Below are 27,940 nucleotides of genomic sequence, written 5' to 3'. Positions count from 1 at the left end.
TGTGTATTGATATCTGCATTGATGTACATTGATAACACGCATCCATGGTGATATATAATTTGTATTGTTAACATCAGTCTTTGCCTATGGGGCATTTGTGTAGTCATGGGAAATAACAGGATTTTAAGTCAAATAGAGCAAAATACTTGTTCATTTATTTCCATTCCATAAAAATGATTCAATAGAAATACTACATGGTCACTGTTCTTCCAGAGCTTATAGTCCATTTGAGAGACAAAAGGGAAATCATTTTACCAGCATTTGATAGCAATTTTGTTGCCTTATGAGGGAAAAGCAACCTGGACTCTGAGCAAAAGTGAGCTATAAATAAGAGGGGTAACAGGATCTAATATTGAGTGTTTCTTAAAGTGGTTATTCTCTTAAGTGATGGCTTTGGCTTAAAGGCAGGAAGAGAATGGGGTGAAGAAGGGTGGTTTGACAGGGAATACATACAGCCTGTGCAAAGGACCTGTGTCAGAAGGCTCTCACAAAACAGTCTCTTGTGAAATGGGTACTGAATTTCAATAAATATCATAGAACCTTTCATTGAAATATTTTGGATTTATTCTATTTACCTTCAACAATTCAAGAGTTCTTAAGATTCTTGTGAAACCATTTGAGTTTTGTGAACTCTTTTTTGAATTTAGGGAAAACAACTAAAAGAGGCTCTCTGTATTCCTCCACACACCTCTGCAAGCCTGCCTGTATCACTGATAGCACAGGTAGTGCAGAGGCAGAACTGTAGTCTGAAGTGCTTGGCCTGGGTAGTGTACTGACCACACACAGCACCTGGGTAGTGTACTGACCACACACAGCACCTGGGTAGTGTACTGACCACACACAGCATTGTTACAGCTTTTACCTGCTTCTAAGCCCAGCAGGATTTTCCACTGTCACCTCAGCAATAAATGTGATGAATGCAATGAAGAGTATACTACTTTGCCTTGGACTTGCAATTACAAGTGTTTATTAAAGTTCATGGATCTGTGACAGTTTTCAGGGTTGATGTGAACAAAGGCTGCTTAATACATTTGAATGATCTGGATATATAGAATTGTGTTTCCCCAAATGTTTTTTTTCTCCATCAATGAGGCGTTGTTTTTCAGAAGAAAGATACTTAGGCTTTTGCATGAAGCACTAAGGTTTGTTTTTTTTTTTTTAACCCTAGTTTTAGACTTTGCAAGTTTCAAAAAGATGAGTGTCAAATCCTGCTCATTTTTCAGGACCCAGTTGAAGTTCCTCCTTGGGAAGAAGTTTTTGTTATCTCTCCAGAGACTCTGATGTGCCTGTTTTCTGGTTCCCATCACTGCATTTTATCATCTCTTTTTTTTTAAACTCTCCTAGGTACTTGAAATTTTCCCCCTGATTATATTCCAAACTAATTCCTAGCATGGCACTTGATAAGGTCTCAATAAGTCTGTTGATGGAATGAAGAAGATACAGAAAGGGATAGGAGTGTGGCATCAGCTCAAGCCATGAAAGTTGTGGGAAACAGAATGTGACTTGTTAACTTACGCAAAAAGATAAGCTCCTGGAGGATTACAGGGATTGCTTGGAGAATGGACTGGAGGCTGCGGAATCAGACTTGGGGGAGTGGGGACCAGGATATTAGCAGCAGAAATGAATTCATGGTCTTATCTGATTGTAATCACTGAATTGAAACCATTCTTCCCTCCCAACCTTGTATCCTGCTACTCAGCATTCGGAGTTGTGGAGAGAGAATCCTACTGTTCAAACTCCAGGTAATCCTGTTAACAGTTGGCTGCATGGGGACTGGAAGAGAGAGAAGTCTGAGTCTGAAGGAGCAGCCACAGGACGCCCCCAGCTTCCGTGGGTGGCTCCGCTTACTCTCCCACTCGGCTCTCACATGCTGAGCAGAAGGTACTTTTCCAGAAGGCAAATCAAAGTGCTGGTAGGAAGACTGGATCAACATGGGTAGCCAGTAAATAAATAAATAAGCCCAAGCGGAACCACAGAGATAGCTGTTGCAGGTGGAAAGCATTCCATACTAACCAAATTGCTTTTGAGGCAATCTTGGCCTGTAACTTGCTGGTGACCTTGGGTGTGTCATCTATCCTCTCTAGTCCTTTGCTCACTCAATCAATTATAGCTTATTAAATGTGCTAACTTTAGAAGACAGCATATCTGAAAGCATTTTGTAAATGTAAGTGTAGAATGCTCTTTTTTAGGGTTTTTTATGTGTGTTTTCTCAGTACTGTTGCACAGTATTTGATGAAAGTGATTGAAAAACTTACTCCTCTCGGGCGCACTGGGGCTCCAGAGGAAATATGAAGGAGACTTCCTTTCACTTGCCTCATATGGCGGTAGTGGTAATAATAGCAGTAGTAGGGGTTGGATTGGGGTGCAGCAGGTTAAGTCATGGCCTGTGGCACTGGCATCCCATCCAGCATACCAGTGTAAGTCTTGGCTGCTCCACTTCCAACCTAGCTCCCTGCTAATGTGCCCGCGAAAGCAGCAAAAGATGGTCCAAGTACTAGGGCCCTCCACCCACATGGGAAACCTAGATGGAGTTCAAGGCTCTTGGCTTCAGCCTGGCCCAGCTGTTGTGGGCAGTTTGGAGTGAACCAGTGGATGGGAGATCTCTCTCTCTCTTTCAAGTAAATAAAATAAATCTTTGAATAATAATAATAGTAAGAATAATAGTATCTCCTCACATTTACTTTGGATTCAGAATGTGCTGGGCTCCCACCTAAGCCTTTCTCTGGGTCCTACTTAATCCTCACAGTGGCCCTATGTCTTCAATACTCTGAATACTCTCATGCAAATGAGTAAACTGAGGCCCACACAGGAGCAGATGTGTCAGTCATCAACATCTTACTTATGCTCTATAACCCCTGGATAATATTTGAATGTTAATTTTTGCTTCTTTGTATCAGGCGAGATTATGAAGATTAATAAGGAAAGGCTGCCATAATACTTGTTATTCCCTGGAAGAAAGCTTCTGGTGAATATTATTCTCTTTGTGCATTTTCAGGATAATGAAATATCACACTATTTTTATGCTCCTCTTTTTTTTAGTGAATGTTTTCAGGACTAGCTCATGATCAACCTATTTTCCAAAGCTAAGGACTTCAGAATAGCAGTCCTTTCTAATGTTTTCCACTACTTTAAACACACACACACACACACACACACACACATAATTCATTGATTCCACTCTTGCTCTTATTGCTCCTGTTTTCCCTTGAGGGTCAGGTCTACAGGGCTGCAAGAGATTAGGCTTCCATTCAAATGAGAGCAATAGCTCAGCTGGTTGGCAGATGATCTCATCAGATTTGGATTTTGGAGAACAAACCCAGCCATCTTATGTTAAAACTTTAGCTCCTACTATAGAGTTAACCTCCGTGCTTCTTAGAATATAATAAGGGGCCCTTCCTGTCTTAGGTGAAAAAGGAAAGGAGAGAGGGAGAGAAAGTGATCTGGAAAGAATTTCCCCTTGATATCTTGTCACTCATCCAAATGGCTGGTGATAATTGAACATTGGAGACATTTGTAAGATCAGACAGGATGTCACTTCCTTAAGAAGCTACATCGCTGACAACGGGCTGTCAGTCATTGTCTCCAGATACCAAGGCTCTGTGCCTCGATATTGTCAGTGTGCTAACCCTGAATTACCAGAAAATATGGTGAGAAATTATAAAAGATGGAACAGAAAGACTTTATCCAGGTGATAAAGTTTAAGATTATTTGTAGTAAGTCCAAAACTTTACCATTAGCAAACTGAAGATAAAAGTGTGATGGGGGCAGGATTGGAGCCTTAGAAGAAAAATTGATAAAAATAATTGCAAAGATGGTCATAATCCTACAAATGAGCTCCCATAAATTTGCTAACTGGGATAATACAATAGTCTTTGTATTTCTTCAGTCAGTCTTCCAAGTTTATAAAAGCGCTTTCCAGGATCAAATATGTACATACATATCTTCCTTTCTCCTTTACAATGGAACTATGATATGTATATGAGTCTGTATGGAAGAGGAATAAAATGCTTATTCTATGAAATTCAACTGCTATGGTTCAGTGGGGGGTGCAATATAGATTTAGGGGCAGATAAACTGTGTTCACCATGTGATACACTTCCACAGATGGGACATGGGCCCATCATTGGTCATTGATTGTATTAGTCCATTTTTCACTGCTGTGACACAATATCTGAGACAGGCTAACTTCATAAAGAAGAGAGATGTTCTTACCTCATAGCTGTGGAGGTTCAAGGCCATGGCACTGGTTCAGTTCTGGTGACAGCTTCTGCCAACAGTCTCAAGGTGGCATGTGACATCACCTGGTAAGAGGTAGGGATCGTGTGTGTCTGTACGTGTCTGGGCTCTCTTTATACACCACCATGCATTCTCTGCCCTAAGGATCTTTTATAAAAGTAATCATTTTCTGAAGGCCCAACCCCTAAACAACAAAGTGGGATTGAATTCCCGCCTTCTTAATAACATATGATTTTGGGGATTAGATTCCTGCACAACTTTGAGAGGAGGAGCCATATTCAAAGAATAGCAGTGATTATTGTAGTAAATCTAGTCTGCTAAAAGCCCTGCCCAGAGGATTTATCTCAAGTTTAAAGTGTATACCATAAAGACTTATGATATAAGAAGGCTTAGGCTATAGCTTTGGCATTGTGGTAGCAGGTAAAGCTGCCTGCAGTGCCAACATCCAATATGGGTGCCAGTTCTTGTCCCGGCTGCTCTACTTCAGATCCAGCTCCCTACTAATGACCCCTGCTACCCACAGGGGAGACCTGAAAAAAGCTCCTGTCTCCTAGCTTCAGCCTGGTCCAGTCCCAGCTGCTGCAGCCATCTCTAGGGAGTGAACCAGCAGATGGAAGATCTCTCTCTCTCTCTCACTCTCTCTCTCTCTCTTTGTCTCTCCTTCTCTCTCTGAACTCTGATTTCAAATAAATAAATAAATCTTTAAAAACACCAATGTAGTAGAATGATGTATGGTTTGTTTTAGCAAGTGGTAGTGCTCCTCCTCAATTACCAAAAAGCACAACTTGGTAAGCAAGGTGCTCGACCTGGAGGTTTAGAATGAGCAGTGGCCTCTCCCTGACTCCTGATTAGTGCTCAATATTTTCTTTTTCATTTATTTATTTATTTATTTATTTGTTGACAGGCAGAGTGGACAGTGAGAGAGACAGAGAGAAAGGTCTTCCTTTTGCCGTTGGTTCACCCTCCAATGGCCGCCACTGTCGGTGCACCGTGCTGATCCGAGGCCAGGAGGCAGGTACTTATCCTGGTCTCCCGTGGGGTGCAGGGCCCAAGCACTTGGGCCATCTTCCACTGCACTCCCTGGCCACAGCAGAGAGCTGGCCTGGAAGAGGGGCAACTGGGACAGAATCCGGTGCCCTGACCGGGACTAGAACCCGGTGTGCCAGCACCGCAAGGCGGAGGATTATAGTGCTCAATATTTTCACAATGATTCACAATGGCCTCTCCCTGATTCCTGATTAGTGTTCAATATTTTCACGAGGGGGAAAGTAATCTTAGAAATCTCAAATGATAATGATGAGTTGTAGGGTTGCTATGGACTGCATGTAGAGCAGCTCCCATAAGACTGTTCAGTTAACCCTTTCAGCAAATATGTGCTGTATTTGATTGTTTCCGCACTGAGATTGGGAGGACTGACAGTTTGACACAGAGAGAAGGTGATAGAACAGGGACTTGCACCTATGTTGAATTTCTGTTTGGGGAGTTCATGGGTACCCTAAGCCTTCTTAGACAGAGCTGGAAAGGGAGACGGAGAGTCAGAGTCAGACAGAGAGAGATATCCAATCTGTTCATTCTTTTCCCAAACACCTGTAGCTACCAGGGCTGGACCAGGCCAAAGCCAGGAGCTTGGAACTCAATCTGGGTCTTCCAAGAGGCTGACAGAGACCCAAGAAGTTGAATGGATCATCTGTTGTCTCTCAAGGTGTGCATTAGCAGGAAGCTGGATCAGAAGTAGGGGAGCACAGGACTTGAACCAGGCACTCACATATGGGATGCTGACATCCCACAGAGTGACTTAACTCCTTCACCAAATTTCTGCCCCGCCCCCTAAGCCTTCCTTGAACTCCCTGAAAACCCTTCTCAGTTTGTTAACTCTACGTTTCTAGGGACAGCATTAGTGATGTCCATCATCATCTCAAGTAAGCTTCATACCCACTCCTCTGCCCTCCCCCACTAAGTTTAAGAAGTTCATACCCAGTTGAAAAGTTAAGATTAGGCCATAGCACATAGAAAAGCATACACAGATGACCAAATGCAGTTCAGCCTAGAGAGTGTGTGATTTAAGGTAGTGTTTGCAGTAGTGGACTCTTCTGGCGATGGTATGGTTTGGGGAGTTTTTTTTCTAGAAAGAGGCAATGGAGCCAGGCCTGTGGAAAGACATTGCTGAGCATGTGTCATGGAACTGGTGTCAGACTTGTGCCCCCTCCCCCCTCTCCGTTTATGGTGACATTTGACAGCAAGGAGGAATTCATTACTGTACGTATCCCTCCGCCTCTCCCTGATAACCCCCAGCTGCAAATGGCGAGGCAAACGTCCTTTGGAAGCATTCTGCTCAGAACGGATGTCCAGCTGCTCATTTAGATCATGAACTGTTTGTCAATACTGACAATTAGTGGGCTAAAGATTGCATTGACCACATGACAAGAATCAATATGTGCAGCACTTGTTAGTTATTTACCACCGAGTGTATTAAAGCTGGTAGATTTCTTATAAATCCCTCAAAGCCATCCTGCTATGATCCCCCCCGACTACACACATTGACACATCAATAAATCCTTTTGACAAGAGTGATCTGTGAAAATCAATACCAGTTTATCAGTGACTCCCATGTAGTCCTTCTGTTTTGAAAGGCCAGCAGGGGTTTCAGATCATTTCCCAAAGCAGGGGAATTGACACGGTTTAGGTGCAAGACTTGGAGCCGCTGTGCCCAGGGGCACTGACCTTGATTAAAGCCCTTTGCTCAAAGAATCTCTGTAAATCCTGCAGGCCCCCTCACTGATGTGCACTGATGACTGCAGCCAACTTCCCAAGCCACGTGGGGAGCGAAAGCACTCAGAGTGTGACTGTACCTGTGCTAGCCAGTCCTCAACTCCTCTCTATCTCAAAGAAAGCTGGAGGCCTTACCAGCAGGTACACACCTGACTCCTGGATACTCTTGGAGCATCTTGGCCTTCAGTATCTGTTGCATAAACAAATATTCTTTCCTTTTCTTTTATTCTGTGCTAAACAAAATACTCATTCATGCTAAAAAATACTCACAATTTAAGTTCATACACCAAATTGTATATTAGGGTAAGGAGAGCTGCTGTAACAACTTGAACCTCACGATGTGGCCATTGTAGCTATTTCTGAAAGGTGAGCGAGTTTCCTCTATGTCCTGGTTCAGGCACCCAACCCCTTCCATCTGTAGCTCTGCTGTCTCCTAGGATCTCAGTATGTGACTTTCAACCTGAGGGAATAGGAAAAGGGAGGAGAGAAAGATGAAAGCCCATTTTTAAAATCCTGGCCTGGAAATGACACGTCTCCTGGGCTTCTGTTCTGTTGGTAAGAACTTAAAACAGGGCTACCACATGCAAACGGCCTTGTCAGCGCAGCCCCTTGGATGGGCAGCCACTTCCTGGAGACAGTCCCACCCCAGGCAAAGGGGACCATGCATTTTCAGTGGAGAGTGAGCTGTAAAAATGGGCACTGGGGCCTGCTCTGTGCTGCACTGCAAAGTCACTGTTGTGAGACTCCACGACGTTAGCTAATGAATGGGAACATCAGTCCTCTGCCCCCAAAGCAGAACTTGTGCAGGCTTTCATTTTGTCATTAATCTCCCTGGTAAGCCCCCTGGATGCTGATAACCCCGATTTCTCTGAACTTCCATGGACCTCTGCTTTTGCTATAAAGGTTGCTAAATCAAAACTCCCTCTTCAGTCTTTCCCTTGAAAGTTCTGTTATGTGCAGCAGTTAAGCAGTTTCAAGGAACACAAAGAGATAAAGAATTCATAATTATTTCTCCCCTCCCCCTCCCCCTTCCTTCCTCTCCCTCTCCCTTCTCCCTCCCTCCCCCACTCCAGTGTAACCTCAAAAGAGGCAACTGCACTAAACTTTCAGGCTCCTGGGTTCCAGGTCATTAATAGAACCTGCCCAGAGCTGTACGTGTCTCATGGAGTTTTTGCTATTTTCATTCTCTCGGACTCTTTTTTTTAAAACTTTTATTTAATGAATATAAATTTCCAAAGTACAGCTTATGTATTACAGTGGCTTTCCCCCCTCCATAACTTCCCTCCCACCCGCAACCCTCCCCTTTCTTGCTCCCTCTCCCCTTCCATTCACATCAAGATTCATTTTCAATTCTCTTTATATACAGAAGATCCGTTTAGTATATATTAAGTAAAGATTTCAACACTTTGCACCCACATAGAAACATAAAGTGAAAAATACTGTTTGAGTACTAGATATAGCCTTAAATCACAATGTACAGCACATTAAGGACAGAGATCCTACATGAGGAGTAAGTGCACAGTGACTCCTGTTGTTGACTTTACAATTTGACACTCTTTGTTTATGGCATCAGTAATCTCCCAATGCTCCAGTCATGAGTTTCCAAGGCTATGGAAGCCTTTTGAGTTCACCAACTCTTATCTTATTTAGACAAGGTCATAGTCAAAGTGGAAGTTATCTCCTCCCTTCAGAGAAAGGTACCTCCTTCTTTGATGACCTGTTCTTTCCACTGGGATCTCACTCATGGAGATCTTTCATTTAGGTTTTTTTTTTTTTTTTTTTTTTTTTGCCAGAGTGTCTTGGCTTTCCATGCCTGAAATATTCTCATGGGCTTTTCAGCCGGATCCGAATGCCATTAGGGCTGATTCTGAGGCCAGAGTGCTGTTTAGGACATCCGCCATTCTATGTCTCTTGGACTCTTACAAAAGTGTTTGCCCAATGGCCATGTCTATGTCTTGCTGAAACTAATAAAGTTCTCTCTATGACCCTCTTGGGGAGCTCTGTCGAGAGTCCCACATGAGATACAAAGACAAAGAGGAGTTTCTACTTGACTTTGGCTGTGCTGAAAGCTCCGGAGTTTTCCAGAGAGGTCTGTCTGAGGAGAGATGTCCAGATCTCTGATTGTTGAGTTTTCTTTGTTTCTTTATATTTCTTTTCCCTCTTCTTTCCTTCCTTCCTTTATCTTGTTTTTTTTTTTTACTACTTTAATTAATCTATCATTATTAATTATTCTACACACTGCATTGACTGTTTAAAAGCATATATTCTCTCATCTCTTTTTTATGTGGCATAGGAGCTCTTGACATATGGAACTGAGAGAAGAAAAATGAACTGCCTTCACCTTTTGTACCTGACTTTATCTAAATTCTGACAGAAAATTCTCCATTGTTACTAGACTCATTTCTTAAGTCGTCCTTAGTTCTTTGCCGTGCTTAGATATCTTTGGCCATTTTTCATGTGCTAGGGCTGATAGAGGGATGATTTTTTTTTTAAAAAACTTTATTATGTTTTATTTATATGCATGGGGGAGAGAGAGACAAAGAGAGATATCTAGCTGCTGCTTCCCTCCCCAGATGCCCATCAGTTGGAGCTGGCTTGGTCTAAGCAAGAAACCCAAATTGCAACTGGATCTCCCATTTTGGTGGCAGGGACTCAAGCACTTGAGCCGTCACCCGTTCCCTCCCAGGGTTCACGTTAGCAGGAAGCTGGAATCAGAAGTGGAGCCACAATGCAAACCACGGCACTCCGCGGTGCAGTGTGTTAACCGCGCCCCGTCAATGTGGGAAAAGAAGAAACTGAGCCCTGCAGCTCCTTCTGCAGTCGTCACAGTTTCTCCAAATACGACATTTAGATCACACCAGCTCGAGGAGCACAGAGAACTACAGCACGCTGGACCACGAGGATCCGTGGGACTGATCTGGCAGGCTTTCTGCAGGTCACGAATGAAGTAGCTCATTAGCTGTAAGCAGCCAATAATCTTCTGCAATCCACCAATAGCTGCTGTCCCTCAGGGAAATCTATGCTAGGCAGGCTGGAATACTAAGAAAGCAAGAGGAAAGGGGGTTGCATAGAATAAGGAAAGAAGAGTGAAATCCTGCTTCCTCGGCTCACAGGAGACTCCTTGTGCATCTGACACCCCTAAACTTCCATTGTGTTCAGGCTATTTTTAGTGTCCAGCGTGATTCCTGCTTAGAAAGATGACTTTGGTTATTATCCTCGATTAGTTAAAGCCATATGGCTCTTAAAAAATTCTGCTTGTGAATATAATAATAATAATTATAATAGGATCATAACTGTTTACATTTTTCAAGGCATGATCACATTCAGGTTTAACTTCTTGGAGTAAACAAAGCAGGCATTTACAGCCCATCCTCCAGAAGGGATGATGAAATTATATACACATTTTAGGTTTCTGTTCCAAGAGTCATAACTTAAAACAGGTCCACAACCAGAGGTCAGAGAGACTTGTCAATGTAGTCTTAGAAGGGGACTGATTCAAGCCCAAAACCATTTTCTTAATTCTCAACCCACAACTCTTCTTACTGAGAAGAACTGAAATATAAAAATACTGATAAAAGGGACAGGTGTTTGGCACAGCAGTTAAGACACTGGGATGCCTGCATCCCGGATCACAGTATCAGGGGCTGTGACCCAGCTCTGCTGCTGATTCCAACTTCCTGCCAATGCACACCCCAGCAGGTACTGTTGATGGCTTAAGTAGTTGGGTCCTTGCCACCCATGTGAGAGACCTGCGTTGAGTCCCCAGATCTTGGCTTCAGCCTAGTGCTTGTAGGCCTTTGGGGAGTGAACCAGTAAATGGAAGATCAAACTCCACCAGAAGAATAAGAAATAAATTTTTAAAATAACTAATAGAGTGCAAACATGCAATGCCCATGAGCAGAATTGACATTCTGAGAGTTGATTATTGTTTACAGGCTGAGTCCATACTCTTGAGGGACAGTGTTCCTTTCTTCTCTCGATTTGTTGAATTCTTTACTTAGTGGAGGGTTAAGCTTATGATCATAAAATTAACTAAAAGTATGTCATTGTAAAAATTAAAGGAAAGAATAAGAAAGGAAAGAGCAGGAAGGGTAGGAGAGAGCACCATGGGAGGGAGGGTAGGATAGGACATATCACTGTGCTCCTAAATCTGTGTATATGAAATACATGAAATTTGTTCACCTTATAAAAATAAAAAATTAAAATTACAGATAATAGCTAACAGGACATTTCATTAAGTACTTTTCCTCTGCTCACTCAATCTTAATGATACCAGATAGATCTTATTATTAGAACTATTTTTTTTAAAAGACTGAGGTGGAGTTACAGAGAGAGAGAAAAACAGAGCAAGAGAGAAACAGAGACAGAAATATTTTCCATTTGCTGGTTCACTCCCCAAATGGCTGCAATGGCAGGGCTGGGCCACACCAAAGCTATAGCCAGGACTCCCATGTGGGTGTAGGGTCCCAAAGACCTGGACCATCTTATGCTGCTTTTCCTAGGTGCATTAGCTGGGAGCTGGATCAAAAGTGGGACATCCAGGATTCAAACTGATGCCCATGTGGGATGCCAGCATCGCAGGCGACAGTGTAACGTGTTACAGCACAACCTTATTAGTGCTATTTATGGATGAGAGAAGGGGAATAGGAAGGATGCAGCATCTTGTCATTGGTAACACAGTTGGGAAGGAGAGGGGCTCAGAAAACAAACCAGTTTGTCCTCAGAGCCCATGCTCTTAAATTCCAGGCAACACCTTCTCTCAAATAGCCAGAAATTCTGAAATTAGGGCAGGACTCTTGACGGTGTCCCATGGCCTTGAAGCTCCTGAGTTCAAATTCAAGACTTAGAGTCTTGTCTTCTGAATCTAGGGAATTGCTGCAGAAAGAGTTTTCAGATACGTGGAAGCCAAGTCACCCCCGGGCCCCAGCAGCCTCTGTGCACCTGTCCTCTCGCTGTCAGCAGGGCTCCCTCTAGGGCCGGCTTCACAGGTGGCTCGTGTCCGCTATTCCTCTGGATGCACAGAACCACCTCACAGACACAGTTTCTTTCTTTTTTTTAAAGATTTTATTTATTTATTTGAAAGTCAGAGTTACAGAGAGAGAGAAGGAGAGGCAGAGAGAGAGAGAGAGGTCTTCCACCTGCTGGTTCACTCCCCAAATGGCTGGGACAGCTGGAGCTGCACCGATCTGAAGCCAAGAGCCAGGAACTTCTTCTGGGTCTCCCATGTGGGTGCAGGGACCCAAGGACTTGGGCCATCTTCTACTGCTTTCCCAGGCCACAGCAGAGAGCTGGATCAGAAGAGGAGCAGCCAGGACTAGAACCGGCGCCCACATGGGATTCCAGTGCCACAGGTGGAGGCTCAGCCCACTATGCCACAGTGCAGGCCCCTAGACACAGTTTCTATATTCATCTGCCCATGGATCCCGTGTCCACCCTGGGCCGGGCACTGCAGAACAGGAAGATGAGGAAGCCTTGGTCTTTGTCCTCAAGGAGAACATGATCTTATGTATGATCAGATAACTCCGAGGTATGAGCAGTGTTCTCTGGGAGCCCAGAGCTGGGAGGGACTGATGAAACAGGGTTTAGGACAGTAGAACATTGCAGCTGGAGCCCTGACTAGGTCATTTGGTACCTGTGCTATGTTAGGAAAATCGCTTTCTATACCATGAGTCAATTTCTTATCCTGGCATGCGATGATACCGTGTCTCCAGTAGGGTTATGGTGCAGGGTACGGGAGATCTCTCCCTGTGAAACCAGTCACATAGTCACTGTTTGCTGAGTGTCATGAAAATAATGACTGTCCTGTCAGATCTGTGGAGAGCCTGACGCTTCATGACAACATGGAGTTGTCAGACAGAGAAGAGAAGGTGGCTGTGAGGGAAGGGAAGAAAATCCCCAGGCCACAAATCGGCACAGAGTGTGTGCTCCCCCGGCGCAGCCCCGATGCTACCCGGCAGTGGGCTCACCTGCTCCCCTCTCTGCAGGCGCTCCCGGTCCTCGCTGATTCCACGTGCAGTCGTCTTTCGTTGCCGTCATCATTATCCTGGCATTCCTCCTCCTGAGAGCTAGGCAGTGTTTCCCAATTGCCTCTTAAATCAGCTTGAATCAAATTGATCACAGCCTTCCAGCCCTCCCTCCTCCCCTAACAGCCTCATCTCATATCATGTCTCTCCCCATACCCTGGATTTTCTCTCCACTCCAATCAAGAAAGCTGGTACATTATTTTTCTTTTCATCCTTCTCTCTCCCCCAGAAGAGTCTGAACACCCCGTCCCTCCCACCCCTTGGCTTTGCATAAATATTTGATATAATTTTTTTTAACTTTTTTCCACCAGAAACTTTTTATTTAAGGTACACAAACTTCATATATTTTATAATTACTACTTTAGGAACATGGTGATTATTCCCACCATACCTGCCCTCCCACCCCTCTTCCTCCTGCTTCTCCTAGTCCTATTCTTATTTTTTACTAAGATATATTTTCAATTAATTTTATACACATATGATTAACTCTATGTTAAGAGTTCAGCAAATAGTATGGGGGAAAAATTTCCTTAACAGTCGAGACAAGGGCTGTTCAAAGTCAATGCTTATCAAAGTGTCAATTTCACTTCTACAGATTATCTTTTAGGTGCTCTATTAGTTATCACAGGTCAGGGAGACCATGTGGTATTTGTCCTTTTGGGACTGGCTTATTTCACTAAATATGTTTTCCAGCTTCATCCATTTTGTTGCAAATGACTGGATTTCATTGTTTTTACCACTGTGTAGCATTTTATGGTGTACCTATCCCATCATTTCTTTATCCAGTCGTTAGTTGAGGGGCATTTGTGTTGATTCCATATCTTAACTATTGAGAATTTTTTTTTTAATTTTTTTTTTTTTTGACAGGCAGAGTGGACAGTGAGAGAGAGACAGAGAGAGAAAGGTCTTCCTTTGCCGTTGGTTCACCCTCTAATGGCCGCCGCTGCAGCCGGTGCACCGCGCTGATCCGATGGCAGGAGCCAGGATCCAGGTGCTTTTCCTGGTCTCCCATGGGGTGCAGGGCCCAAGCACCTGGGCCATCCTCCACTGCACTCCCTGGCCATAGCAGAGAGCTGGCCTGGAAGAGGGGCAACCGGGACAGAATCCGGCGCCCCAACCGGGACTAGAACCCGGTGTGCCGGCGCCGCAAGGTGGAGGATTAGCCTATTGAGAACTATTGAGAATTGACCTGCAATAAACATGGGGTACAGATCACTCTTCCATATGCTGATTTCATTTCTTTTGGAATGATTCCTAGATGTGGGATGGCTGGGTCATGTGGTGGGTCTATATTCAGATTTCTGAGGTGTCTCCATACTTTCTTCCATAGTGGCTTTACCAGTTTGCATTGTGACCAAATAACTGTGTATATTGTGATTTTCAATTTTAAAATTTTATTTTATGAGCTGGAGGGGTACAGAGAGAGTGTTCCCATTCACTAGTTTATTCCTCAAACGCCTGCTGTGGCCAGGTCAGAGCTGGGAGCTTGAGAACTCAGTCTGGGTCTCCCATGTGGGTAGGCAGCAGCCCAGTTACTTCAGCCTCAACCATCGCCTCTCTGGTCCACAGGAAGCCGGAGTCGGGAGTCAGAGCCAGGAATGGAGCCCAGTCACTCCAGTGCAGGACACAATCATTTGAACCGCTAGGCAAGTTCTGCTCCTGTGGTGATTTCAAAGTGATAACACATGGTGAAGTGGGTGGCTAGAATCAATCTGATCCCAAGTCAAGACTTCAGGCTGGGCCGGCGCCGCGGCTCACTAGGCTAATCCTCCCCCTAGTGGCGCCAGCACACTGGGTTCTAGTCCTGGTCGGGGCGCCGGATTCTGTCCTGGTTGCCCCTCTTCCAGGCCAGCTCTCTGCTGTGGCCCGGAAGTGCAGTGGAGGATGGCCCAAGTGCTTGGGCCCTGCACCCCATGGGAGACCAGGAGAAGCACCTGGCTCCTGGCTTCGGATCAGCGGGGTGTGCTGGCTGCAGCGTGCCAGCCGTGGTGGCCATTGGAGGGTGAACCAATGGCAAAGGAAGACCTTTCTCTCTGTCTTTCTCTCTCACTGTCCACTCTGCCTGTCAAAAAAAAAAAAAAAAGACTTCAGGCTGAACATTTGCCTGTAGAGAAGCTTTGTTGGCCTGCCCAGCATTTCTAAGTATTATGGGTTGAACCTTTGTGTCCCCCAAAATACAGATACTGGAGTCTTAACCTCTGATGTGGAGTCTGTGAGCTGTAATAATCCAGTCTTTATGCCTTCTAACCAAAGAAAGTAAACAAATAACACGTAAACAGTACAACAAACAAACAAATAACAACAACAAAACAGAAACATACCAGAAATAAAACCAAATACCCAGCTCACCTCCCACAGAACAAAATGCCTGGAGCTGAGTAGACTGCCCTCTTTCCACTGGAGCCTCTGGTGAGGAGACGGAGAAAGTGCTCGTTTGCTGGTCACTTCCTAAAGGCCCACAGAAACCGGGACTGGACCAGGCCATAGCCAGGAGCTGGGAGCCTACGCCAGGCCTCCTTTCTGGATGTCAGAAAGCCAGCTCCTTGAGTCATTACCTGTTGCCTCCCAGGGTGTGCGTTGGTAGGAAGCTGAAATCTAGAGCAGGCACTCTGATGTGGGCTGTGGCTGTCTCAACTGCATCTTAGTCACTAGGCCAAATGCCTGCGGCTCACAAGCTTCTTGGCGTACCCTGTCTATGTGTTTATACATTGTATACATAAAATTTAATTACATAAAATATGTATCTATGTATCTATCACCTCAATTCATACATTAACCTGTATTAATTTAAAAAGTTTCCTTTATACTTCCTTTAAAATGCAATGAATATTGATATCCTGTTTTTAAAAGATTTATTTCTTTGAGAGCTAGAATGACAAAGAGAGAGAGAGATTTTTCCATCTGCTGGTTCACTCCCCAAATACCCACAACAGCCAGGACTGAGCCATGCCAAAGCCAGGAGCCAGCAACTCAGTCCAGGTCTCCTACATGGATAGCAGGGCCCAAGCACTTGAACCACCACCTGCTGCCTCCCCAGGTGTATTAGTGGGGGGCAGGATTGGAAGCAGAGCAACTAGGATTCAAACCGGCACTCCAGTATGGAATTCCCCTTTGCAAGTGGCAACTTAACCCAATAAGCAAAAATGCAGGCCCCTCGATAATAATATTCTAAGAGTCTTCTACTGAGTGCTGAAATCTATTTGATTTCTGTACTAACCATAACAATTCATATGGGTAAAAGTCTGTAGACACTTTATTCTCAAAAGCTTCAGTGATACAGAGCTAATTCACACCCATACTACTTAATATGTTGTAGAAAACATCAAGATAACAGCCATTGGTGTACTAGTCCATTTTTTTTTCTGTTGCTATAATGAAATACCTGATACTAGGTGGCTTCGAAAGCAAAGAAGCTTAGTGAGCTCATAGTTCTGGAGGTTGAAAATCCAAACAGCATGGCACCAGCTCTGGCAAGGGTCCTGCTATCTACACAGCCCTGTGGTAGACGCCATGACACCAGCATGCATGCGAGAGAGAGGTCTCATGGGAAGAGGGAGATCTACGTTCATCCCTTCTGAGGCAAGTGCCCCCAGTGCTCTAAGGAGTCCCCTGTTGAAGGTCCCATAACCTCTTAACACTGCCACACTTAGGATTACGCTCCTGACCCATGGACCGTGGGGGGCACACTTGACCACTCCCAAACCATAGCAGGAAGCGTTTCCTAAGCAACTCCCCTGTGCTCAGTTAACGGTTCTCTCCGTCCCATTCAGTACATGAACCCACATGACTCTGGTTGTTCCCATTTTACAGATGAGGAAATCAAGACATAGTGAGGTGAAGCAACAATAAGGAAAAAGCACAGAATTGAAACCCAGGTGTTTTCCTCCAGCCCAGTTCTTTCTTACTCCATTTTTGTCCTGTTTCTCATGATCCGTAGTTGAAACTTGTTTTATACGTGAAGCTTAGACAGATGATTCTATCTTTGTCATCAGTTGCTGGGTTCACATGCCTAATGAACTGTGTGCTGCTTTGATTAAAAAAAAAAAAAAAAAAAAAAACAAAAACAAAGAATATTGCCCTATGATCAGACCCTCTGTTATAAGTTGAGCTTTGAATGATTTTCTCTTGAGTGTTATAAATTGCGTAGTCCTACCACTTCCAAGGAAATACTCCAAAGCTTTCATAAAGCTGCAGCTCTGTTTGGTGGTCAGTATCCTAAGTTATGAAAGCAGTCCCATTTTCTTATCTGATTCCTCTCTGATCCTCCCTGAAACTGATGTGTTCCACAATTTGAGCCAATGACTTGATAAAGGCTTGGATATTTGAGAACGGAAAGGAGAGCAGGAGATGAGTACATGGTGGAGGCATTAGGGTCAATGATCTGCGTCAAAACTTGGCGATGTTTGCCCGATACGGAAGTAACTGATGCTGCCCCTGATGGGGTTCAGCAGGGAAGGTCCTTGTTATGGGGTCTGACTGCTTCAAACATCCTCCCTGGACCCTGGCCTTTTAGAGTCTCTCCTCTAAGCAATGAAGCCCAAAGCATGTTTGTTCTCAGAGCCAGTGGCAAAGGGGACCCTGGGGCCCTATGCCTGCCACCCTGATTGTCCTAAGGCTTAGCTGGAATCTTCGGGAAGAGATTGATGCTCCTGGTGGACCGCAGTTACTACCAGCACTTAGTGCTCCTTGCACAAATTCCAGAGTTGATGTCCCGTGCCCACTTCAGCTCTGTTGGCAGCCTGCCACACGGAGCCCTCTGTTCCAAACCGCCCCATCACTTCCTGGCTGCGTGACTTGGGGAAAGTACCTTGTACATAGTGAAGGAATTCAATGCTGCAGGGTATTGTAGGGAGATGGCAGGAATAAAAACCACCACACTTCATTTCCAAATGCACACATCCTAGTTGATGTGAGTTTGGGCCTTGGCCTTTGATTTGGGTTTTAATTCCAATGCTGCCACCATCTGGTTATGAGACCTTGGGGAGGTTGTTTAGCATCTTCCAAAGCCATTTTCTTACTTTCTCAAGTGTTGGCGGACACTACCACATAGGCCCAGTGAGGGGTAAATAAGAGAGTGCATATAGATAGCATTTAGCATAGTACTTAGCATCTACTGAGCCCTAAGTATGTTTTAGTTCTTCTATTTTTTTAGTATTCTTTCAGTACCTGAATATCTCTTTAAAGAAAGAGTCTCATTGTTTGCTGCAAGAGCAACAGAGCCAGCAGTGGGATGCAGATCCTCATCGAGATGCCTAGGTGGGACCTGTGTCCTAACTACTCGTGGTGCCCACCAGCCTCAGGTCTCCTTTGCCATCCCAAGCTCTCCTTCAGGAAGGATCCAGCCAACATCCTGACTCCATTCTGGCCTTTGCCTCCTTTTCTGAGATTCTTCTGCTACCATGTTTTTTCATTTACATGAAGCACAGGCCAGAATAGCTTTAGAACAACAAAGGAAAAACAGGCATGCAGTCCAGGCTGCTGTTTCTAACGAGGAGGCTGGCCTTGCCCAAGAGGGCTGAAGGCTGCAGCACTTAGTCCCAGCTCACCCACAACGAGGCATCAGCTCGGAGCACAGTGGCGATGGGGCGGTTGGTGGTGGGGCACGAGTGGTTTATACACCTTTCTTCATGCTGGTGGAGCCTTGGAGTTCTTTAGTGCACACCATCTAGCTAATTCACCTGTGTGTGGCTGTAATGCTGAGGACTTTCACAAATGGAAACCACAGCCTCCAGAGCGAGTGCACTTTGGAAAGAGAAAGCTGAAAACCAGGTTGTCCTCCGGGAATCTTGAGGACTTAGAGGATCCTGGAATTCTATGGGGGCTTTTAAAAGGTAATTGAAAGTAGAGATGGGACAACACATTAGAAAAGTATTCAAGAGGTTGCTTGTTTCCTGGAAGCATCTTTTTAAAACTGATTGGCTTTTCTCCAGTTTGTGGATAGGTGGAGTTCAAATACATTGTTTTGCTTGCTTGCTTTTAAATAGGAAGCTTTCTTTATCTAAGAAAATGTGAGATTGTGAGATTTTTAGGTGGACCTGTCCAATGTTATAATTCAGTTTCATAGAAAGGGTGATGAAAATTATTATGCTGTGCTCTTGAATGATGTGATAATTGGGTCTGTGTAGTTTGATGGAAGAAAATCATTGGGGGAGGCAAGTGGCTTCGTGACTTATCCTCCACAGAGTTTTCATAAGAAAATATAGCTAGTATGAATCTGCTTGCTTTTCTTCCTTCATTTCTTATCCCTCCAGCTTCCTTCCCCACCCTGCCCCCACTATTGTGCTCCCAGTTCCATTTATTCATTCAGCAAAGAGTGTCAAGCCTCATTGTGTGCCGCACCCTCTGCTTGGAGTTGGGAATGCAGGCGTGGGCCCCTGCCCTCACGTAGTGAAGACTAATGCAGGCTCCAGACAATTAGACAATAATTGCAGCACAATGAGAAAAGTGCTGTCATGCATGAAGCCCGAGGGGCTCATGGGAGCCCACAGGATGGGCATTCACCTAAACCAGATGCAGAGCTTTAGAGAGTTGGAGGGAGCCCTGTGAAGGGGGGGGAGGGGTTAGAGAGTTCCTGGAGTGTGCAGTGTCTGGGTAGGGAAACAGCTCTAGAGAGACAGCCTTGTAAGGAAAGATGGGGGTATTGGACTTCATCCCCAGGGCCAAGCATGCAAAGTCTGGAGACTGTCCCATGGAGAGAGGCAGGATCAGATTTCTGCTCTAGAAATCACATTCTTGTTTTTTCTGTCCAGCTCCTTTCATTGCATGGCTCTTCCTAGCATGCCACAACTGCTTAGCCACAGTCCCCATGTTTGGCTGCTGTGCAGAGAATGACAAACTATCCATGGATAACTGTTTATGAAAGTTCTGATAATGAGACTTGTAAGTATAAAAGAGACACGTGTCAAAGATTTATTGAACTCAGGAATTAATGAGGGAACTGATAAGATGTTACAAGCAGTTTAAGGGAGAATTCAAAGAACCACATGTCTGAATGCACTCAAGGAATCCTGAAATAAGTTTATAATTAAATGCAGAAACAGATCTGTCCATAGGGCAATGCTCAACCTGACACAGTTCATACATGTCTGTGGGCAAGAATCAGTCACATATTCAGTTTTCTGTAATTTATAGAGTTGTATAATAGCTCAAAGACAAGAGAAAGTGGGAGTATCCTGGATAGAAGGGACACCCCTGAATCTTTCTTGCCCATTTCAAAGTCTTTCACAGTTTGTTTTGAGGGCAAGGCAAAGAAACATGCCTGGGCTCTGCGAGACTGCATTGGTTTCCCAGCTCTGTCACTCTGGTTTGGATTTTTCCCTCCCAGAGACTCTGTCTTTTCATTTTAATTTGTTCACATGTCTACGTATGATGCATTGAACAAGGCAATCTCCTGAAAAAATAATTTATACAATGTGCGTGATTTATCACAATGATAAATAACACACATATGAACATGGCCCACTTAAATTTTACTGAGATACATATAAAATAATCCTGGTGTGTGTCCCAAATATTGCAGAAGGTATGTCTAAACTGCAGAAGTTCTCCTACTTTGTCTGAAGTCAGACTTAAGTGCGCATTTGGTATTCTATTTGGCAACTCTACTCTTTGCCAAGCGTTACCCAATTGATGTAGACCATAGCCTTGCGAGAATGAAGAAGAGGAGGAGGTTGAGTCAAGCCTGACATGCTGTTTCTCAGTTTTTTTCCCCTTTGGCTTTGTTTGATTAATAACAAATGGTCCATAAGTGTGAGGGGAGAAATCAAGTTCAATTTAAAACTGGGGCATTTGCTACAGACTTGCAGGAACCTAAGTTCCTGAAGGAGCAGAGGGAGAACAGCCTGTGGAGAGGATCTTTTTCTTCTACTCCCATTCAGTGTTTATAGGTGATGGGCTCTGAGTGGGAGCGGGAATCTGGCATGGAGGTTAAGCCCCATGGGTCCCTGAAGAACACTTCTCTGTCCCTGTAGGACAGTTGGGTCCCAAATCAGCTCCAATCCAATCAGGTGCCTCATTCAGGGAAGCAGGTGCACCAGACATTGTGTTCAGTGTCTGGGGATTCACAGCCCACTGGGGACAGGGCAGCAGGGTGGGGTGTGGGGAGGATTTCTGGTTCTTCCAGATTTCTCTAGGATGTAATCATTCATATTGGATAGCTTTGCATTTTGTTTTTCCTAATTGTGCAGTTGGCTGACAGATGAAAAACCCCAGTGTTATGCTGAGCAAGCACTGCAGAACCTCTGTCGCTTGATTTGAAGTGACTGCAAATTACAGAGTCCAGCTTCCCAGGCCAGAGGCAAAGGCAGAACATTGCACAGGGAGTTTTCAGTGTTTTAGGGAGAACTGGATATTTCTAGGGTAAGTTCTCTCCTGGCAGACAATGCTAGACACAGGGAGGTCCACTAATGAACAAGCCTTTAGGAAATATGGGGGGAGGGAGATTAAGGGTACTTATGGCATTAGCAGAGGTAGCCCGTCTACCAAGGCATCCTGAAAGCAAGCAGTCAATAACCTGGAATGTGCTTGCCAAGTTGCAAGTAGATAAGGTAGTCTTGATGCAATATTCCCATGCTTTCAGTCTGCCCCCCCTCTCCCTTGGAACTTTATTCTCCTGGTTTCTCAGTCCTCAGGGTATTGCTTCTTTCCAAGATCCAAAGTCTTGGTCTTGGCTTTGGGCATCCTGTAAGATGAACCTGACCCTGCTGTCCTCTAGATGTGTGACCTGAAACAAGTTACATGGACTGTTTTCTTTCTTTATCTGGGAGTTACCACATATGATCATACTTGCATTTTCAATGCAGGGGAAGGACATTTGAAAAGTCGTGAAGAAAATCATTATGAGAGTCTTATACATTCGTCAGTTGGCTATGTATCACACATTCATCTATTCAGAAACAATGATTTCTCACTGTAACTCCATAAGCTAGATAGAATTGTGCCCATTTTACAGCTAAGGAAGCCAAGTTGCATTTAAATAAAATCTTTTTCTTAAGATTCTAATAGTCCTGCTTCACAGGACTATTATTTTAACCACAATGCTTGGACACTGTCTAATAAATGTTAGCTATTAATATTATTTTGAATATTCTGAAGAACAGAGAAAGTAACAAGAGAAAGCCCAAGAGAAAGTAATAGCTATTCAGTTTGTTAGTCATTAATTTGAGAATATTCACAAGGTATTTCAACATATTACAGCATTTTTCTTTCAGAGTGGCAGGAAGACAGAGAGAAAGAAATAGAGCAAGAGAGAGAGAGATTGGCCGGCGCCGCGGCTCACTAGGCTAATCCTCCACCTAGCGGCACCGGCACACCGGGTTCTAGTCCCAGTCGGGGCGCCGGATTCTGTTCCGGTTGCCCCTCTTCCAGGCCAGCTCTCTGCTGTGGCCCTGGAGTGCAGTGGAGGATGGCCCAAGTGCTTGGGCCCTGCACCCCATGGGAGACCAGGAGAAGTACCTGGCTCCTGCCATCGGATCAGCACGGTGCTCCGGCCGCAGCGTGCCGGCCGTGGTGGCCATTGGAGGGTGAACCAACGGCAAAGGAAGACCTTTCTCTCTGTCTCTCTCACTGTCAACTCTGCCTGTCAAAAAAAAAGTTAAAAAAAAAGAGAGAGAGAGAGAGAGAGGAGACCTTCTATCCATTGGTTTACTTCCCAAATGCCTGCATTGTCCTGGGGCTGAATCAGGCCAGGAATGCAATCCAGCTCTTTCAGGTGGGTGACAGGAATCCATATACTCATGCCGTCACCACCACCTCCCAGGGTACGGACAGCTCATTAGCAGGAGCCTGGAATCGGGAAACAAGCTAGGGCTTGAATGCAGACACTGATATGGGATGCAAGCTTCCCAGCTCAGCATCTTAACTGCTAGGCCAGACCCTATCCCAGCATACGCAAGTATTGGAGAGGTTAGAGGGTAAAAGCAACACTTTAAGTAGGCTTTTATTTTAGAAGACTTCTAGATTTACATTAAAGTTGCAAAGATACTTCAGGAAATTCCCAATTTCCCCAGTAGTTAAGATTTTACATTAGTATAAATTTGCCACAACTGGTGAACATAGAGGAACACGTTGTTATTAATTAAAGCTCAGGCTTTATTCAGGTTTCTGCAGTTTTACATAATATTCCCCAGGCTTCTAAGAGGGATCCACATTAGTCATCATGTCTGTTAGGTTCCTCTGGGCTGGAAGAGTTTCTTAGACAAGCCTTGATTTTGATGACCATGGATGGTCATTTTGAGAATTACCGGTTGGCTGTTCGGCAGAATGTGCCTCCCTTCGGATGTGTCTGCCATTCTTCTATGGTTAGACAGAGGTTGTGCGTATTGGGGCAGAAAACCACATAGGTACAGTGTCATTCTCATCACATTGGATCAAAGGTACCATATCAGCATGGCTTACTGGTGATGATGGGAAGCTCGTCCATCTGGCCGAGACAGTATTGGTCAGCTTTCTCCACTGTAAAATTTCTCTTATGCCCTTTGGAGGAAAGTCACAAAGCACAGCTCATGCTTGCTTAAGGACCGAGGAGGTAGGCTGCACTTGCCTGCAAGGTGAGTATCCACAGCAATTATTTGTCATCCTTCTGCATGTGAGATTTGCCTCACCCCCAATATTTCTCCAACATTTATTTATATCAGCAGATTCATGGTTATTTGTGTTGTGATCTAGGTTATAATCCACTCTTCCACTTCTGGTCATTGGGAGCTGTTTCAGATTGCCTTTGTGCCCTGTTGGCCAGTGTCTATCAGTGGAGTATTAGGGGGCAGGGGTATTTCCTTATTTGCTGACGCTACCGGAAACTCCAGGCTCACCTTATGTATTCACTTCTCCATTTCTTCAGAGGCTTTGTGAATCAGAGTGCTAGCCAGCTTGTTGTTACTGAGGCATTGTTGCTTCTAGGCTCTCTTGGCAGGGAGAGTTTGGAAATGTATGTGTGTATACTGATCCTATTTAATGTTTTTAAGTAAATTTTTCCACATATTCTTCAACCACTGGGCCCCGCCTTGCCTCCAGATATCGCAAACATTGGCAGAACATTAGTATTCCAATGTGCCATGTGATACTTTGGCAATAATCTTCATGTATCTAGATTTCAACTATAAAAAGTAGTGATAGCAATGGATTTAATAATTAGCACTATTCTGTACAAAAGGCTTAGTGCTGGTCCCAGAGGTTAGGGTAGCAGGAGGGACTCCTAGATTCCTGTTCTGAAGAGATTCAGAAACTAGAGGAAGCTAAACAAGGAAAAGAACAGCTGAAAATCGTTATCATAAGTGATTTGCTAGAGATGAAGTCTGAGGGCTCTGGGACCCATGTGAGAGCCCCACCCATCACCGCTTTAATAAAGGGCACCAGCTTTCTGACCTCCCCTTGCCTTCCTCCACTCCACCATCCATGCTGAGCCAGTGAGCCACCTCAAGTGCAACAGCAAAGTGTCACTTCATTCTGGAACCCCATCAAGGCTTTCTGTTGACCTCAGAATACGCTGAGTGGGGCTGGGGCTAGGACTAGACCGAGACCAGTGAAACACCTGGGGACACATGACAGGCAGCACCTGCTCTCGGGTACAACCTTGCCCATGCGTGCCCTAAGGGTGTCTCCTTGCATTGTGCCCAAACTTCTTTAGGGGACTTTGAGGCCTTTAATGATTGAATCTCTGCCACTTTTGATCTCTTTAACCATTCTTTCCACCGTACTTTTTTTCTGTAGCCATATCCAACATCCTTCTCTTCCCCAGTCTCTGACTTCTGGATTTTCACAGGAAAACCTCAGAGGTGTCTGGAGCAATCTTTCTTCTCTTCATCTGACCACTTCCTACTCATTCTTCAGGTCTTGGCCAGGGCACCGGTTACTTGCTCTGGAAAGATTTTTCTGTCTTCTGTCCTGGTCTCCATCAAGACTTTTTTCAAGTGTGTCTCCCATAGCACCCTCTACTGGCCAGAGAGGCATTTAGGTTGCTTTTCACTACTTGATTGTGTCTTCTTTATACAGATTTTAAGCTCTTGGAGGGAAGGACTGTATCCACTTTACTCACTGTTTAATTTCTACAGCACTGCCTGTGGGTGCTCAGTACTCCCAGGTGAGTAAGTGAACACATGATTGTGTAAGGCAATGAACTCATTCTGAGCACCTGAAAGACTATCAGAGGCAGGTGGTACCTAAGTGAAACCAAGAAAAGATGAGGCTTCAGTAAGGCTGAGAACTTCGATAGTCATTACATTGAATCATGAAATATTGCCATTTTCATAAGCTAAAAATGGTTGAACTTACAAGGTTCAACCTGATAATAGGGTAACATTATTGAACACTTATTGCTTTAAGTTCTTAAGATGTGTTGAATTATTATGGATGATACCAGTCCTATGAGGTTGATACTCCTTGTGTTTACATTTGACCAATGAAGTAATGGAGGCCCAGAGAAGTTTAAGTGAAACACCCAAAGTCATGTAGCAAAGGCAAGGCTGCCGATCGGGCTTGTCTGCTTCAGAACTCTGAAACCTTGTACTGCACCTTGACAACAAAGAGAGAAAAGGGAGGTGGGTAGTGAGGGGCATCAAAGAGAGTGTAGAAGTTCAAGATGTGCATTTTTCATAGAGATCAGTCAGGCAGCCTGAAGATTATGTGACAGCTAAGGAGGGGCTGTGGCCATCTTGAGATGGTCATCCCAATATTATGACATGGTTGCTTTTAACCACCTGTGCCCTTCACCTGGGCATTCCTGGCATCCACCTCAGTTAACCTCAGTTAACCTTCCACCTTCAGGATGACTGGACCACAGCCTGGCATTTCAAGGGGTTTTAAACCAAACCACTCCCACTCAACCCAACACTGGGGGAACTCATGCATCTGTGCTGTTTGCTTGAGTTGTCAAGTCATTCCTTGATTCAAAAAAGCATTGTTTGAAAACAGAAAGGACGCCTTCTCCTTTGATAGGGCTGACAGGGGGTAGCTTCTGGAAGCATGCAAATACACCTTGGATGTGCTTGGATGTGCTTCCGGAAAGAGGCCGTCTGCTCCAGTGCCTTGAGCTGGCAGATCTAAGGTATTGCCGAGGGAGCTGGGAGACAAGCCTCAGGTGCCAGACGCGTGCTTTAACTGCTCTAATGACCTGGTACAGCATTCAGAGAGCCCAGTTAGTGTCTGCAATGTGAGGCTGTGCCCTGGCTGCCCATTTAATTCCGGCCCCTCTGAATTCCAAGGCCACATATAGGGTGATGCTTACTGCATCCAAGTTCAGGTTGGGGTTTCTTACAACCTTGTTCCAAAACCATTTGGGCTTGTGGATCTCCTACCTCAAGGACTGTAAAGGAGAAGCTACAATGAGGAGTCATTGCCAAGTCCCTAGTAAAAATTCGACTTATTTGCACAAGATTTAGATGTAGTCAGGTGTTTTTGTTTCCAGGCATAGAAACACTTCTTACTTTTTGTATGAATGGCTGCTTACAAGACAAGGATCCCTTTAACTTGGAAAGAAGCGTATCTTGGATAAAGACACAAGTGATTAGAAATAAGAGGCTTAAAACAATAACTCAGGAGCTGACAGCCTGGGCTTCAGATAGAATTCCACTGACTGAACCCTTTAAGTATAATTAAGCACAAAACACCATCTGAAGGAATACTGAGGCTTCGACGTAAACCTGCAGAAGTCACAAATACGCAATTGAGGCGCTGGGTCACCAGGCTCAACCTGCCCCCCTTGGAGGCTGCTGCCTGGGATCTGCCAACCGGAGGGGACCAGGAAAATGGCTCATAAGCTGGACTTACAAGCAGCATAAATGCTGATTTTCCCCTGTTTTCCTTTTGTCAGCTGAAGGAAGCCTATAGATTCTGTTTTGCACGTTTAGCCATAGAATTTCCTGATTTGGAAAATCAAATGCTTGAACTACATAAAGAAAATAGCCACCCACAACCTCTTACGAAATACTTCCATCAAGGGCTGGGTGGGGGTAGGACCTGACTCCTTTTTTTTGGGTGGGTGGGTGGGGTCTCAGGAAGGCTTGAGATTGTTGAACTTGTCCTGCAGGTGGTAAGATCAAGAGCTTCTGCTGGACCTCCCCCTCCTGCCTCCAGGGCACTGTTTTCCTACCTTGCTAAGGTTTATGGCTCTCCGAGCTCCCTTCAGAGGCAGCAGAGTGGAACAGAATATAGGTGTCCTGGGTGGAACTCAGTCCAGCACAGTAAGTCTCTAAAAGGGAAAGATGTACCTCTCACAGATTTTTGCACAGGGAGGGGTCTTTTTTTTCTTAGACATTTACGCTGGCAGGTGGCCCTGGAAATTCAAATTGGGATAACATACATGGAAACAGGAAGATTTGGGAATGGAGGCAAGTGGTTTCCTGCAGAGAAGGTGAGAGCTCAGAAGTAACTTACTCAACGTAACTCAGCAAATATGGGGCAGAGCTGGGATTTGGACCCCTAAATCCTCATTCATTTCTACCAGAGCCTGCTGAGACACTTTGAAAAGTGCCTCTATAGGAAGTATCATAGCTTCTGTCTGTCTTCTCCAGTTAAAGCTTCCTATAGGAGTCTTCATGATTCCTGCCTGCAAGTCACTAAGCAGAAAGAGCTGTTTAACTGGAGCGATGAGTGGCGTAAAGGGAGGGGGAGCAGGCTCTGGGCAACTGGGAGGAATGCCAGGTTTTCCCATTCGTCTGCCCAGGTTGGCAGGGCAATGTCTCCCGAGTCTGCGCTTTGCCCATAATCATGATGCATCCTTCGAAAAGAGAGGTTGCGCAGGAAAAGCAATTAGATAATTGGTTCTGGAGAAGGGGCCGCACTAGACTAGGGGCCGTTGTCAACTCCATAACACTTTTGCTGATGAACAGCACCCAGAACTAATTGCCATAGCTAGCACCCCTGAATTTGGATCTGCTCACCAGTGTGCAGAAAGCTCATCACTGACACTGGGGTGTTGC

The 27,940-nt window shown here is 44.8% G+C and overlaps 1 protein-coding gene across 18 annotated transcripts in view; it reads left to right on the top strand.

The window, feature by feature from the left end:
- Positions 1-27,940, top strand: part of LDB2 (LIM domain binding 2) — a 393,372-nt gene that overhangs the window by 87,405 nt on the left and 278,027 nt on the right. Inside the window, exon 1 of one of the 18 annotated variants that reach the window (XM_089326973.1) lies at positions 23,464-23,575. The exons of the other annotated variants lie outside the window; for them this stretch is intronic. The gene's annotated coding sequence lies outside the window, so the exon portion shown is untranslated. Of the gene's footprint in view, positions 1-23,463; positions 23,576-27,940 lie in introns of those variants that run through there. 18 annotated transcript variants of the gene reach the window in all.

The sequence above is a fragment of the Oryctolagus cuniculus genome, chromosome 2 (genome assembly GCF_051225735.1).
Source record: "Oryctolagus cuniculus isolate XC-2025 breed Fujian yellow rabbit chromosome 2, ASM5122573v1, whole genome shotgun sequence".
NCBI classification, from domain to species: domain Eukaryota; kingdom Metazoa; phylum Chordata; class Mammalia; order Lagomorpha; family Leporidae; genus Oryctolagus; species Oryctolagus cuniculus.
This window is presented reverse-complemented; position numbering and strand designations above follow the sequence as displayed.